At 30.2% G+C, this 17,109-nt stretch overlaps 1 protein-coding gene across 3 annotated transcripts in view; it reads left to right on the top strand.

The window, feature by feature from the left end:
• tinc (transmembrane protein tincar) overlaps nucleotides 1–17,109 on the top strand; it is a 293,902-nt gene that overhangs the window by 89,693 nt on the left and 187,100 nt on the right. For all 3 annotated transcript variants that reach the window (XM_088269295.1, XM_088269293.1, XM_088269294.1), the window contains one exon: nucleotides 7,695–7,735. The gene's annotated coding sequence lies outside the window, so the exon portion shown is untranslated. The remainder of the gene's footprint in view (nucleotides 1–7,694; nucleotides 7,736–17,109) is intronic.

The raw sequence follows: 17,109 nt of genomic DNA, 5'->3' as shown, positions 1-17,109 counted from the left end.
GAAAATGATGCGGAATGCATCGAAACACGTGTCACAATAGATTTTAAGAAATATGTAGTGGTATTTACCAAGTAAATCTTATATTTAAAATAGATAAATTGATCAATTAATAAAATGAAATAATGAGACATTACTATTTAAAAAAAAATACTTAAATAGATTAATATTTATAAATAAATCGATATCCGCACCAAATTATGTATATGGCACTGCACCGCAAAAAGTGCATTAGATTAATTGTTAATTACATGGAAGTGTGGTAATGAGTCCTGCGCCTCATGTACCGGTCCAGGGTAATACTGAAAAAATGTTGTAGTGAAAAATAACAGAAGTTAAATATGAAATGGAGGCAAAAAAAAATACAAAAAGCTTTTAAACATGTTTTATACCAACTTAATTTACTGTAAGTCATAATTCCTGCTTATGCAACGTGGATAAGACGATAAATGGGAAAGAAAAAAGAAACTTTGAATATTTCCTGGTAAAATATTACCCAATCACAATTTGGTTATTTTATGGTATTTTTTACAGCATGCTTTACACTTAGCTTCCTTGTTTCCTTAGAAACAAGCCTCTGAAATGCATACAAACTGTGTGCACTGCAGCGTAAAATTTAATTACTCTCATAATGCAACCCCGTAGATATCATATTTCCCGCTTTATTATATTTGTGGTACAGTTTTTCAATTGCAACCCTAATTTATTTTTGTTTTTTTTTATTTTTTTAATTTTTTAATTACAAAATTTACATTAAAAAAACTTTTATAACAAATGTTAGAATTTAAATCTCACCTTGAGATTTTCACTAAATACGAAAAATTAAATTACTTTTCTTATGTAAAAATAATATCATTATTTTTATAGACGTTCAGATGTATTATATAAAAAAAATAGTCATCGTCATATTGTTCATAATTTTTTATATTTGTATGAATTTCTATTGTTTCAAAATGTTGCAGATGTGTCGTAATTTTGAGGATTTCGTAAATTTGCGATCATTATCTATTGCCATGTAAAATTTAAATTTAAAATGGATATATATTATCCACAAAGTGACTGCCGAATCAATTAATGAAATTATAAATGCCATCTAGATGTAGCCGGTAAAAGCACCAAGTTCATCCACTGAGAAGGAATTTTTAAACATAAGTATTGTATAGTTTGTCAAAAAAATATAAGCATTTTGTTAGAACTAAGGTATGACCACGTATATATGCAGAATGGCTCTCAAGTTCTTAGCTATAGTTATCAAACATGTATTTTCAAATGTCCAGACTATATAAATGTACTTATTTTAAAGTTTTTTTTTCGTAAAACGTCAACACAAAAACGAGCTTTCGGTAAGATAGACTTAATCTTTGAGAAATGCAATTTCACCCTCAGGCCATTTATGACACTCAATATAATTCCAGCCCCTGTGAAAAGAAAATGTTTCGCAAATATGATCCTGCGTAATAACGTACAGCTCTTGCCCTTCACTTTGCAAAAGAGAATTGACATATTTTAGATGGGGAAACGTTACATTTCTGAGCTCAACGTTTATTTTGGAACTGTTTATGACATGAAATTTTTAGCCGATTTTCTAAAAACTTTATTTCAAATACATATATTTTCTTACCATCCACTCTTTACTTACATATTGTATATTTATGTAATTAGTTTAAAAATACAACATTTTGAGTGTGTCCAAATACTTGTTTACAAAATCTGGATTATCTCCAATTACAGGAGTTATTTTCATATTATTTTTTGACATCTCATCAAAGATGAAGAAGAATATGGAAGTCTGGGCATTTACGGGGCTTACGACCGTCATAGGCTGGTTTAAGTGATCACTTTACACACGTGTAACATTCACCAATTCTACCCATTATTGACAACCACACTACTCAAATTCTTGGAAGTTCTATATATATGAACACTTCCAGACTTCCATATTCTTCTTCATCTTTGATGAGATGTCAAAAAATATTATGAAAATAACTCCTGTAATTGGAGATAATCCAGATTTTGTGAACAAGTATTTGGACACACTCAAAATGTTGTAAATAAATTATCTGGTCAAATTATAAGCTTAATAATAAAAATGAAAATGGTATTTTCTGGCGTTTCTCATGTGTGTGATTATAATCCGGGATTCGGATCTCACATACTAATATAAGAGTTTCTGCTTAATAAAAAGCTTCTTTACATCTTACCAATAGATGTCTCTAGTGAAGTTCTAGTGATTCATGAACAAGGTTTCTAAATTGGTTCATATATATAGAACTTCCAAGAATTTGAGTAGTGTGGTTGTCAATAATGGGTAGAATTGGTGAATGTTACACGTGTGTAAAGTGATAACTTAAACCAGCCTATGACGGTCGTAAGCCCCGTAAATGCCCAGACTTCCATATTCTTCTTCATCTTTGATGAGATGTCAAAAAATAATAGTTTAAAAATACGTATAAAAAATTAAGAAGCCCTGAATCTAAATTAATTAAAATAGTGGTTTTAAGTAGGTACCACGATTTTACTAGAATTATGTATATTTAAATTAAAAATTAATTAAGATGAATGTGCGGTAAAACGTTGTAAGATAGATTGTTGCAGTGATGATGTAAGGAAAAAATGCAAGGCTGAGATAAGCATTATCGATATAATTAAGAAAAGTGTGTTGAGATGGTTTGGACATGTGAATGAAATGAGTGAAGAAAGGTTAGTAAAACAAATTTATGAGGCGAATGTGGTTTGTAATAGAAGCAGAGAAAGACCGAAAAAAACTTGGGATGATGAAAGTGGTTAGGTCAGGAGTTGGAAAAATCGGCGTATACGTACAAGATGTATGATGTGGAAGATGCGTAGATTGCCTGCAAATTCGGATTGGTGTGGCTGTCTGCATACTACTGCGAAGAAACGGAGTGAAAAAAATTAGTTTGTTAGATTTTACTTCAAAATATATAGTTTATCTTTTACGTATGTTCATAAGCACAATTATATCAATTAAGGATCATATATTTATGAAAAATCGATTTTAATATCTGCATTCTAACGATCTCAATTCACCTTGTACCGAGATAAGTTAAAATAGAAATCAAGGTGTTTTTGTAAACCCACTATTTTTCTTTTCAAAGTCATCAATATTTACAGCATGTAGCTTTTTAGAGCAAAAAGTTTATAATGAAATAAAAAAATGTTGCTAATAAATATGCCAAAAACGGAAATGCCATGTTTTCATCACCCTTAAATCCGTTCCTTTATAAAATACATTTGTTTGTTACATTTCTTCACTAAATATGACATGGGTTGACGTTGTAAACCAACAGGGTGTATTTGACATTTAGCCACATAATTTCATAATTCTGAAGACATATTGAAACAAAGGTACATAATTTTATGCTATTTTTTTGTAACTTGAAATTAATGAATGGTTTGAAGAAACTGTTTAGTAATTTTTTTCGCGTTCGATCTTATATGAGGTTCAATAATAGGCATTTAGAAGACCCGGTGTGTGTTATTGTGCGGGATGCCAGAGCAGGATATTTAAAAGAAATGCTTACTTACAGTTTGTTTATTGATATAAAATTCTTACACTTTGATTACGATTTGATATTAACTTATTATAATTTATCTGATTGATTATTGAACTTTGAATGAAATATGAAGCTAAAATATACGTCCTTTAACAATCAAGCGATAGCAGGCGATTCTCGCTGGCGCGCTCCGGTTGATCGCTTTTGTTGAATCCGCTCGGGTTGCCAACTTGATAGTAGCAGTAGCTCAGTGTTGTCAACCTGACAACACCAAATGGCGGGGCCAGACGCCCACAGGCATAATGGTGGATGATGCACAATGTATAAAGTGATCACTTAAGCCAATGCCAGACTTTAATTTTTTTTCGTTTAAAAATAAGCTCTGAATATACATGTTATACAGCTATAAAAAAAAACAAATAAATAAAGAATAAAAACTCACTAAATAAATATTTCAGACTTTTATCAAGTTAATATGGTTTTAATAATAATTTAATGATTTCATTAGTTTCACAACGTATCAGCAAAAAACGTTGAAATTTTTTTATTATTTTTTATATGTATTTTGATACAACTAATATAGACAATATAGTGTTCAAGAATTTGTAATATTCACGTTACAGAATAAATGCTTACTTTATGACTTATACGTATATCGCTCACTCCTTTTAAGAACGTCATAAATCAAAAAACTAAATTTTTCATGAGAACGTTTTTAAAGTTTAAAAATATGAAACAATTTACTAAAAATAAATATCTAGCCAAATTATTGAACTTTTTACTGTACAAAGATCTTTTTAGGTTAAACCTGAAGGTTATTTCTCTATTTGAAAAATAACTAGTTTATTTAAAAAACAGAAAAAAAACAATACCTTTTCTTCAAAATGCAAAAACAACACTTTCTGCCCTGTAGCGGGTAAATATTAAGTTAAAAATATGCCTCTTTTGCTGGGATATAGTACATTTTATGGGCATTCCGAAAACATGCACAACTGAAAATTTACGATTTTTGATTTATGACGTTCTTGAAAGGAGTGGGCGATATATTAAATCACTGTATATATTTGATCAATCTGATTATCAAATGTCTAATTTACTTCCATTTACGCTTACGAACGAAAAATATATTTGACAAGAAGGTTCATGACCAAAGGGTTAAAAGGTTTTCGGATAACGGAGTCAAAGGAAGTATTCATAATTTAAATACGCAGTACACAAAGGTGTTGGTTTAATAAAGTGCCGAAATATTTGAAATTCAAATAAGACATCAATGCAAAAACTATGCAAGTATCAAAAAAGGTAAAATGAAAAAGCTCCCAAGGGAGGTGCTAAAATCACTCACCCTTCAAAATGTATTTAAATTCATTCGGAAAGCTCTAGCGAAAAAGGATCAAATAAATGAATTGGTTAATCACAGCTTTACGGACCTTTACACAAATCCGTATTATATAATTTAATATGAATGGCTTTAGTATTTCAAATTTCCAATGAATAATTTATAATATATAAGATATTGCAAAAACCTATTTGGAGTAGTAGCTAAAATTATGGATTTTGTTTGGTTTAAGTATCAATATGTATAAGTTTATAACATTTTGAGAGAGTCCTAACACAAATCTTGGTTTTCTCCAATAAGAAGATATTTTTTCGGTTTCAGTTCAGATCTTGCTTACATCCAAAAAGGGTCTCTGCTATAAAGAAAAAGCTTTCTCAATCCAACATAGATGGATCTTGTGAACTCATAAGTTCTATATATATATTAACCAATTTAGAAAGCTTATTCTTGAATCACTAGTAATTCACTAGAGACATCTATTGGTGAGATGTAAAGAAGCTTTTTAGAAGCTACTAAGCAGAAACTCTTATAATAGTATGTGAGGTCCAAATCCTGGATTTCAAGAATTTGAGTAGTGTGGTTGTCAATAATGCGTAGAATTAGTGAATGTTAACACATGTGTAAAGTGATTACTTAAACCAGCCTATGACGGTCGTCAGCCCCGTAAATGCCCAGACTTCCATATTCTTCTTCATCTGTGATGAGATGTCAAAAAATAATATAATAATTATTTTAACTATAATATGGGACGCTTCACTTCAAATCTTGTTTTCATGTACGAATACATATTAGTATTATACGTTTTGATTAATTGTACGCATAAACGCGTGGTTTATCCTCCGAAAGTTGTACCAACTTTTGTCTAATTTGTCTTAATGTTTTAAGTTATTTCTCCCAGAACATCTCACGTGAACGTTCCACATTTGTAGCTTAAATTGCCCTCACTGAGTACAAACCATTAGTTTATTATGTATACGTGAGTAAAATGGATAAACACCGTTTTATGCTTCAAGTTCACACCGTAGTATATCTTTGCGTCGTCGTGTCTTTAAGTCTTCACAACTTATTTCAATCATTTTAACCAGAAAAAAATACATAAAACTAGAAATTTTTAATATTTATTTTATCAGACACTATATTATCCACAATTAATTATAATTCCTTTTTTAAATCTTTGCATCATCGTGTCTTTAAGTCTTTACAACATATTTCAAACATTTTAACTATCAAAAACGAAACAAAAAACAATATAAGTATCAGACACTAGATTATTCACTCTACGAATGATATTTAAATACTATAAAAAAAAACAAGGTTCATAACTTGAGATGAAACATCTATTATTTTAATTATAGATTTTGTCGTTTAATTTGTTGAACATTTAACTCAACATTAAATATTAAAATCAAACACTGATTTTTTGAGTCTACTCAATCGTATTAAATCGTTTTTTTTAATCTATCGTATTTTTAATATGAAAGAATATGGTAGTCTGAGCATCCCAGGGTTTATGACCCGGCATTTGGCTGACATAAGTGATCACTTTATACACTTTTGAAACGTTCACTGTTTTATCCAGTACTGAACATCCATATTAAATTAATTTTTAAACTTTGAGATTCACTGTTGTTTGAGACCTTTCGTATTTACTTGTTACTTGATAGATTTGAAATTTGGGATAACGGTAGCGCCCTTAGTTGAGAATTTGTAAAGTATATATGTACATGTAGATTACAAACGTGTAAACATTATTTTTAAAGAGTCAAAATCATAGAACTTTTCCAGCATATTAACTCGTGACCAAGATTGCTTGGTCGGCTAAGCAAATTAATTATATTACATCTGTAGTGATATGCTGTGTACTGTCTGTCCTACGTATTCCACCCTTCTGCTCCCCGTTTCCGCCCTAAGGCCTCATTTTGGTTTCAGGTATGTTGGAATGTAAACATATTATGTCTGTTAATGTGTTTGGAAACGCGATCATATTATGTTTCTTAGGACGATGTCGTTGAGTTATAAAAGTAAAGAAGTTAATAAAGACCATTTTCAATTAAAACGTGAATAAATTAATTGCATTCACAAATGTCAGGTAATTATGTAAAATGCATCGAAATAAATGTTCCAATAGATTTCAAGGAATATTGGTATTTAATCAAGTCAAATTTAAAATAAAAATGATTGAATATTACCCGAAAGTGATCGCCGAATCAATTTATGAAAATATCTATTTAAATAATAATATATTTATAGATGTGGGAATATAAACGATTGGGTATTGACATTGTTTATGACCTTTTGTTGTGAGTTTAAGTGTTGTGTACTTTATACACTGATTTACCACTGTACCCATTATTGACAACCACACTACAAATTTAAAGTTTTATACACGTTAATTAATTATTATTTAACCATAGTATTTAAAAAGAAAATAACAAATTCATAGTACTTATTCAATACTGTTAAATACTGTTTATGAGTTCTGCTTATAAACAAAATGGAGGAATTTTAAGTACCTATACAATACAGGTTTTTCATCATACAAAAAACTTTTAAAATGTGATTTTATGATAAACCGAATAATGTCTAGTTTAAATAAAAACAAATGATGTACGTAAGCACATTTTCAGTCGTTCTGAGTACGTTAAAGTAATTATTCATTTTGTATTATTTTTTTATGTGATATATTTTTTATTGCATTGTCTTACTCAATAGGGTAGTAGATATTTTGACTGAATGTGTGTTTTCGTAATTACTGACAATAAAGTATTTTAGTTGTGATTCTAATTTAGCATTTTGTTGATTTATATTCGTAATACTAATTGTTTTTTTTCTCTTCTTTCTTTTAGATCTCAAACTGGTTATTAAAGAAGATACTACACTGCACCAGGTATTTTAATTTTCAGTAAATTATGATTATTGTGAACTTAAAACTTGTTAATGGTGTCCCAACAGAGTAAAATAATTTATTTTTAAATCCAAATAATATGGAAGTCTGACTTATTTTGACCGTATTTTCTGTTATATGAATAGCTCTTTTATACAGTTTAATTTTTTTAATGACTTTTTGTATAATGGAAGGAGGTTGTACAAATTTATTGCTTAATAATCAGAGCTCTTTTTACCAAAACAGGTGTGTTGTATTTTTTATGTGTTTTTTTTTGTCTTTGCAATTCTTTGTACTTTACTGAGAGGTGCTTTCTTGAGTTATGCGAGAAAAAATCTATTTATTTTAAAGGAATAACCCTCAAAGCCCCTAAGGCGTATCTGTAGGTAGAATAGGTTAAATGTGAAAAACACATCAGTAACTACCAAACCAATTGAAAATAAATCTTTTTTCAAATTAGCTATTGTCGAGTATCGAACCCGTGACCCCGGTTTCGCAGTCAAGCGTCTAACCAAGCTACGGTGCCCTTAAAATGCAAAGATAGTTGGAGTATATATGATAGTTGTTTGACTGTTATAAGTCGAACAACTACAGCTAAAACAAGAATGCGCTTTATACACTTTGAAATTATTATTTGCATATAAAGTCTTCATGTTTATACAGTCTTCAGACGTAATATTATATTGCACATTTATTTAAATTTCTTTTTAATTACTTACCACAAAATTTGAATAATCATCCTTGTAAGTTGAGCAGCCTCCGACACCTGTGTTGTGTTCCTGTTGCAGAGTAATCAAGAGCTCTCTTGTTGTGAATGGTAATTGCTCACGACTGGAGTATGATCGCTACAAAGGCCTCAATTTGCATGCATAATGTGTGCACAGTTCGGTTGCACTTTGTGACAAATCCCGACCGCCACGACAATTAATTCGACGGGGATTTATGCGTAGGATTACGTCAAAAGGGGTCGACTGTTTAGCAATTAAGTGTTTGAATGATCCATCAAAAATATTTCCTTTTTTACTTGGCGTCAAATCTGAAAGCAATAAATGTTAAATCCAGGAAATTTAGTTCAAGATGAAAAATATGTTTACTTTTTGTTGAGAGCGCAGACTTTATCATTAATTGAGACGGTTGAAAGTCACAATGAAAAAAATTCATAGTTAATTAAAATTTTCTTCAGAGCTTTTTTTAATACTGTGTTTTGTCGCGAGTTCGATTTCTGGCTTGTGATGGAAATGTTTATTATATAATATATTTATTATATTAAATAACGTTAAAAATGTTTATATTATATTATTTATTTTTTTAAATAATGTGTTGTCATACTAAACAGTAAAATATCCAACGTTAAAAATAATATTTTAAAGAATGACCAAATGTATAACATATGTAAAAAAACAATTTTGCACGTACCGAATTTTTAATATTTAAACTTAAATTTTATGTGGTAAATTCCACTATTTGTTTAAACTTTTTGTAACTAAAAACGGTATTTACCGTGTTTAAATACGATGTTTGATAATGATGCTGCATATATTGAAACACGTGTCAAAATATTTGAAGATATATTGGATTAAAAGTTGATAAATATTACCACAAAGTGACTGAAGAATCTTACATATTGGATTAATGAAATTTTACATATTGGATTTTTTGAAAAGCAAAGCCATTTAATTATTCGGGTACCGTTAACGATAAATTACACTATTCAAATAATCGGGTACACCGCTAAATTTCAAGCGCTATTACTATTCAGCAATAAGTCGATATAAAATTGAATTATGTACGTTTAATGGCGCACCCTTATAAATTTTATCATCGATGAAGCTTACATTTTCAGTTCACATAATCTTTCTTTTTTTGGATATACCTGCTTCAAACAGATTTTGAATAGATACGTGTTACAAACATTCTGAATTCAAATGATCGTTCTTTTTGGATATACCCACTTCAAACAGATTATGAATAGATACGTGTTACAAACTTTCTCAGTTCAAATAATCGTTCTTTTTAAAATGAACCTACTTCAAATTATGAATAAATACGTGTTTCAACCATTCGCAATTCAAAAAATCGTTCTTTTTTGGATATACCTACTTCGAACAGATTATGAATAGGTACGTGTTTTAACCATTCACAATTCAAATAATCGTTCTTTTTTAGATGAACCTACTTCAAATCATGAATAGGTACGTGTTTCAACCATTCGCAATTCAAATAATCGTTCTTTTTTAGATGAACCTACTTCAAACAGATTATGAATACATACGTGTTACAAAGTTTTCAGTTCAAATACATAATCATTTTTTTTTATATATATAACTACTTTGAACAGATTATGAATAGATACGTGTTACAAACATTATGACAATTTTCTTGCTAAGCAATAAAAGTAAGATGAAATTATACCTTAATATCTGTTCAGATTCATAAACCAGTATTTGTCTTTCAAGATTCATTTCGCTTCGAGGTTCATTTGAAGTTGTTTGAGAGTAATAATGATGAAGCGGTCTCATCAAAATTAATTAAGTTTAGCGTTTAATTATATCCGAGCATAATTACTTCTCTAATTGCATCTTCGTATGTGGCCAACAATGAATAATGAAAGAACACTACAGACAGTCGTTTAAAATATACAGACACATTTAAACAAATAATTCGAATGGAATATTTATTTAATTTAATTTTTCATTTTATTTATTCGGTAATTGCACAGATTACAAATAAAAAATAATTAATAAACATTACATTACATTAACAAAAAATTGTTACGTTAAAAAAAGCCAATTAAACAATTCCACATTTATGTTATAAAACTATTAAAAAACATTAAGAGATCTAAAAAAAAGGGTATGATATAAAATAATAGATTTAGGGAAAGGAAAGGAATTGATGAGGGTGGTTAGAGGATTTTTTTTCTAGGTAAGAAATTTAAAAATATATTTATAATTATACATACATACATATACATTCGCATATATACACACATACAAACATATATATATATATATATATATATATATATATATATATATATATATATATATATACACACACACACACACATATACATAATTAGTGTATTACTGGTATCAAAAAATGTAAAACAAAAATCTACTGTGAGACATGTTTCTATTAATTCAGCTTCATTATCAAATACCGTATTACGCTGAATGCATCGAAACACGTGTCGCAATAGATTGTAAGAAATACTGGTATTTACCAAGAAAAATATAACTAAAATGGATAGATAATCCCACAAAGTGACTGCCGAATCACTTGATAGTATTATTGTGGTGACTGTGTGCTATATATTTTCATAATTTTCTCCCCATTCTTTTACCCCATCTTCGGACAACCCTCTAAAATAGAGGTTTGGGTGGCTATTTCTTGATAAATATACATATATTTTACGTTTATCTGTATGAATATAGGATTCACTAGTTGAGTGGGATTTTACCATAAGAAATAAGCCCGTAAGGGTAGGGATTGTTCAAATCAAATATTTAATTTGATTGTGGGACAAAGGTTTTCTCATTAGGTTTGGGAACGAGATTCATTTGTGATCCTTTTGGATGCGTATAAGGAAACCGAAGGTAGACCTTTCTTTAATTGGTACCCAAAAATTTAACCAGTAATGTGAAATTAGTGTTATGAAATAGTTGTATAAATGGAATGAAGATATACAAAAAAGGAATTGATATTAATAATTATTTACACATTTATGTTTTTAACACTTAGATTCTTTTGTTGATAAAAGAATGACTTAAAATATGATGACTAAAATATGACTTGAATATAAAAAAGGGACCATAATTCGATGTTTATTTCCTAGAACTTTATATTTGTAAATTATAAATTATCTCAAGAACATAGGCTATTTATTGACAAAAGTTAACTAATGCTTCGCCTTACGAGAATATTTTTATGGATATCTGTTTCAAAATGATCCCTGAAGGGGAAATAATTGTAAGTTTAATAAATAAATACTGGTAGGCTTATAATCAAAGTTCTCGAGAACACAAGTTATTTATTGTTAATAGTGAGGTAGTGTTTCACCCTGTAAGAATATTTTAAAAATATTTGCTTAAAATGCCCAGTGAAGGCGAAACAATCGTTCTTAAAATCAAAGTTCTCAAGCGCATTAATTTCTTGCTATAAATATTCATTTTAAAATCATTATTTTATTAAAAAATGTCAAATATGTTATTATTATGAATTGAAATTTATCAATTAAAAAATCGAACTCGGGAGATAAATTGTAACCATATAGAACCTTGCAGTTAGGTATCCTTTAGGGGTACATCAGTAAATCTCTAGAAAACGAAGCCTTCCGAGGGTTCACAAGACATTTTTTCTATTTTTACACAGCCCGCGTGTTGATCGTAAATTTCACCCCGCCTCCCCTAACCCAACCACCCTTCAGTCAACCCCTAGTTCGGACGATGCGACGGTTAAGTTTTCCATATTTAAACTTTTATTTTTCCATCCAGACCAATTACCATAAAGCAGTTTCGCTTTACTTCCCCACGCGGCGAGGGAAACTTTGGTCGAAACTGGTTGGAAATGCTTGAAAATCTCCACCGCCGTAAATCGTAACATGCCGGTTATTAAAATATTTCCAGACAGTTATTGCGTATTGTTGAGATAGTTCTGGAAGGAAATTCCGCTCACCCCTTCCTTCAAAAACAGGAAAATTAGTGACCGTATATTTTATTTTATAGTCATTAAACTTGGATTCAGTAACTCTTGTTACTTTCTATTTACTTTTGTAGGAATTTTTTTTTAGAAAGTTCTGTAAGGAATTTTTGCATACCCCTTCCTTTAAAAATAGGAAAATTGGAGACCATATATAGTATTTTATTTTACAGTCATTCAATTTGTATTTAGTAAAACTTGTTACATTCTATTAATTTTTAGTATTTTTTTATAAAGACTGTACCTAGTAGTACATATACCATTTTTTATATCTCATCAAAGATTAAAAAGAAGGATGTATGGGTATTCACAGGGCTCATTGCGTTAATAAGCAGCTTCTTTTATGCATTCATCTGAATAAAATTATCGGAAAATATTTCTTCTTAGCAATGAGTCCACAAACGTACATATATTCTGTTCAATAATGAATAAAAAATTGAGATTTATATTATCAAATTACAATTAAAAAATTTATTATACTTTTTGAGCTTTCTTATAAATTGTAGTTAAGGACATAAACAGTTATATGATATAATAGTAAATATATAAAAATATAATATTCTCAATATTATTAATATAATTTTATTAACACTTTTGTTAATAAAAAATAAGTATATAAATATAGTTTAAACATATAGTATATCAGGACAGACAAGTGTGCTTGCCATCCTCTCTGCTTACCCCTGCAGAGAAAATGGGTGATAGTAGTTGTGGTAGTATAGTTTACTGTTATAATTATATTTTTTTTTTATTTTCTTAGCAGTTTAGGAATTTATTTTAAGGCTTTTAATATCTTCACAAGGAAAAAAGTTTCACAAATCTTTTGTGAAATGTATCCAAAAGCACGTGAATAGGAATCAGTTCAGAGGGCAATATCCCCATAAGTTTTCCGTGTATCATGTCGTATTTTTATTTGTTCAACGGGGATGCTCCAGACTCCAGACAATGTAGGAAACATCTGTTTAAGCGTGATATTGCCAGAAGAAAAACTTACCCAGACTAAAAGTTGGAGTCAAATGCGAGCAATATACTCGTAATCATCTCAAGGTGTTGATAAAACTAGGAACAATCTTTCTGAATACGTATTTTATTAAAGTAATTCATGCAATGTGTGTGTGTGCGTGTGTTTTTGTATGTGTATGCATATACAACATTTTGAGTGAGTCCAAATACTTGTTCACAAATCTGGATTATCTCTCATTAGGAGTTATTATTTACATTTTTTTGACATCTCAACATAAATGAAGAAGAAAATGGGAGTCTGGTCATTTACAGGGCTTACGACCGTCATAGACTGGTTAAAACCTGACTTCCATATTCTTCTTGACATGGTGGTTACTCATTTATTTTATTGCTACTAATACTTGGCCTTATCTGAATCAAGTGGTGCTTAGAGCACTGCATCAAGTTGATGCAATGCCCTAAGCACGTCATCATGTTAATTTGAACTTTTTTTATATGAATGCAATGTGATCTGTCTAGCGGTTCTGATAACCAACAAGTATAACATACGGTATTTGAAAATGTTGCAAAATGTATCGAAACACGTGTCATAATAGATTTTAAGAAATAGTGGTATTTACCACGTAAAACTTAAATTAAAAAGGATAATATTAATTATCTTCTTTCTTCAAGCCCTTATCCGCACCCCAATGGTGCATCATATAAACTCAGTGTTATCTTAATAGTCAACACGTGAAGGAAAGGTGATCAGCCCTCCGCTTCAGGTACCATTCCATGGAAATATTGAATACATATTAATGTGAAAAAATCACTTATGTGTGAAAAAATCACAGAGGGGTGAACAAATGTTCACCCCTCTGGGAATCGAACCCGGGACCTCCAACCCGAGAGTGCTGACTATAACACTACGGAGGCAGAGAATATTGATTATGCACACAAAAAAAATTGAATATAATGTGAATCACATAACTGAATCACAGTAATCAAAAGGAACTTATCTTCACTTTTCATTTCAATTATCTTGGTAAAAAATTAATACATGAAAAATGAATTTGCGGATGGCGGAAATGAAAAATGAGCTGGCATTAGCCTTATTTTTTTCCATCTGGCGTTACATAATACTTTGGCAGGTTTATTTTTCGCCAGCAATTTCCTTTTCCAACAAACTTTTCCCCTTTTTTCAAGAGGTTTTTCTTCTCACTATCTTCATATTTACACAATTCATATATTCTTATATAAACTCCCAAGGTTGCGAATCACACAAAGCTCTTTCTTGTAAATTTAATTTGTAAGTCCCTTTATTGGACAGTTGATAAGTTCTTCCCACAGTTCAGTCTTTTTAGACGCGGAGAATTGCTTTTTTTAAAACACAGAACCCAAAGATATTACAGATGTAATTAAAATGTAACTTTGTTTTAAAATCACTGTAAAAAAATAAATATTTTATTATAACTTAATTTTAATATCTACCGATTTCGAAGCTAACCGCTTCTTTTTCATGACCGATTAATACTGTGATTTTAAAACAAAGTTACCTTTTAATTATAAAATAGAAAATCACAAAGTAAGTGCTTCAAACTATATTATAGATGTGTTCTTAGTGTGTGTAAGATTTAATCAAGTGATTAAATATCTATCCATTTTTATTGTGAGTTTTACTTGATAAATAACACTATAATAGTAGAATTGACCAAATAATAAAATGTATAAATATCTAAGTGTGACAATATAATTTCATTTATTGATTCGGCAGTCGCATTGCGATAAAATCTATCCATTTTAATTTAGGTTTTACTTGGTAAATACCACTACTTCTTAAAAATGTATTGTGAAACACGGTTCGATGAATTACGCATCATTTTTAAACACCGTACATCAAGCTTAGTCTTTTATTTATTGTTTCGGAATTTACTTTGTTGTAAGACATGTTAAAGTGATCTTCCCCTAACTTACCCCTCTCCTTATTTATAGATTAGTTTTTTATGATATATTATAGTTATTATTCAGACCTGACGATGGAAGTTTAGCTTACGAAACTAGGAGTCATTAATAAACTCAAGTGGTATAAAAACAAGTGTTTCCTTCATCATTTTAAGCTAAGTCTTAATTTTAGAATTGTATCATTGGGACGTTGAAAGTTGAAGTAGAGGGTAGGAGCTGTTTCTTATTATTTTTTTTTCTTTTTATCAGTGTCACAGTAGATTTTAAGAAATAGTAATACTGTAATTACTGAGAAAAACGTAAATAAAAAATATTTATATTTTTCAATATTTTTTAAAGATTTGACAAATGAATTAAATTTCCTCATATAAAACACGAGCATAATATCACCGTGTTAAGTGTGAACCTACCCTTTTAACTCTATCAAATTCATTTTGATAGGGCTGCTCAGTGTTATTTTGATATATTGTAATATTCGGAGCACAACCCTTCTGGGGGGAGGGTCTCGTCAGTAATTATTACACATTCACGACCACCAACAAGCCGAGCTTGCATTCTATTCACGTTTGCCAAAGGAAGGGTGATTAATTATGCGCCATATTAAAAATTCTCCCGCGCTTTAAGCCCGGAAGCTTTTGAAATATGACGCTACGTGGCGCTCATCAGCTCCAATCAAAGAAAAAGCTTGTTACAAAAATGGCATACGCGTGCATGTAGCGTGTGAGTGATGTTCGAACTGACGCGAGTAATTTAAAAATGTCGCGGTTATATTATTCAAATAGGCATTCAGTACCTACTTAATTGGAAAGTGTTCGTTAAATTATAATTCTTCTTCTTCTAACGTTAAAATTCTTCTTTGTCTAACTTATCCGCATCAAATGGTTTACAGTAATTTTTCTCTTTCAATATTTTTATGGTTTTTTTATTTAAAAAAAAGAGAAATATTTGTGTCTTTATTACTTACACAAATATTTCAATTTCATACTGTTAAGCCTTAGCGGCTCATCATTAGAGATAGGTATCAAACCGTGGTAGAGTGGATCCGAACCGAGAAACTCTGACTTAAGAGTCCGTGACACTAACCACGGGACCACAACACGACACGACCCAATATAGATGAAGAATATGGAAGTTTGGGCATTTACGGGGCTTACGACCGTCAAAGGCTGGTTTAAGTGATCACTTTACACACGTGCAACATTCACCAATTCCACATGTGATTGATAACCACACTACTCAATTTTCGGAACCCCTAGGGGTATCTAGATATATTGTTCAAACTCGTGATACAGTTTATAGTTTCTTTGCATTATTTGTATAGGCATGTATGACTAGATGTATAGATGTGAAGGAAGTGTATGTCAGAAGAATTATTTAAAAGATATTATTCATAACGCAACAACGTCATAAATAAAAAAAAACTAGATTTTTTAGACCGAGAAAAAAATGGCACGATCAGGTGTGCCAAATACTTGAAAGTGGTCAGGTTAGGAGTCGTAATAATCGGCGGGTATGTGTGAGGAGATGAATGAACGTGGAAGAGGCGAAGAATGTTTGCAAAGACAGAGTGGTGTGGTGTTCTGTTTTCTCTACCTACCCCTGCGGAGAAGCAGCGTGATGGTTAGTTAGTTTTTTTTTTAGATTTTTCAGGAGATCGTTTTTAAAGTTTAAGAATATAATAAAATGTATTGAAAATAAATAAAGAGCCACTTATTGAACTTTTTACTGGGCAACAGATCTTTTTAGGTTATACCTGAATGTTGTTTGAAAAA

This window comes from Brachycentrus maculatus, unplaced genomic scaffold, assembly GCF_059751285.1.
Source record: "Brachycentrus maculatus isolate JH-2025_06_01 unplaced genomic scaffold, ASM5975128v1 h1tg000344l, whole genome shotgun sequence".
NCBI lineage: Eukaryota > Metazoa > Arthropoda > Insecta > Trichoptera > Brachycentridae > Brachycentrus > Brachycentrus maculatus.
The sequence above is the reverse complement of the archived record's forward strand: the minus strand, read 5'-3'. Positions and strand labels throughout refer to the sequence as shown.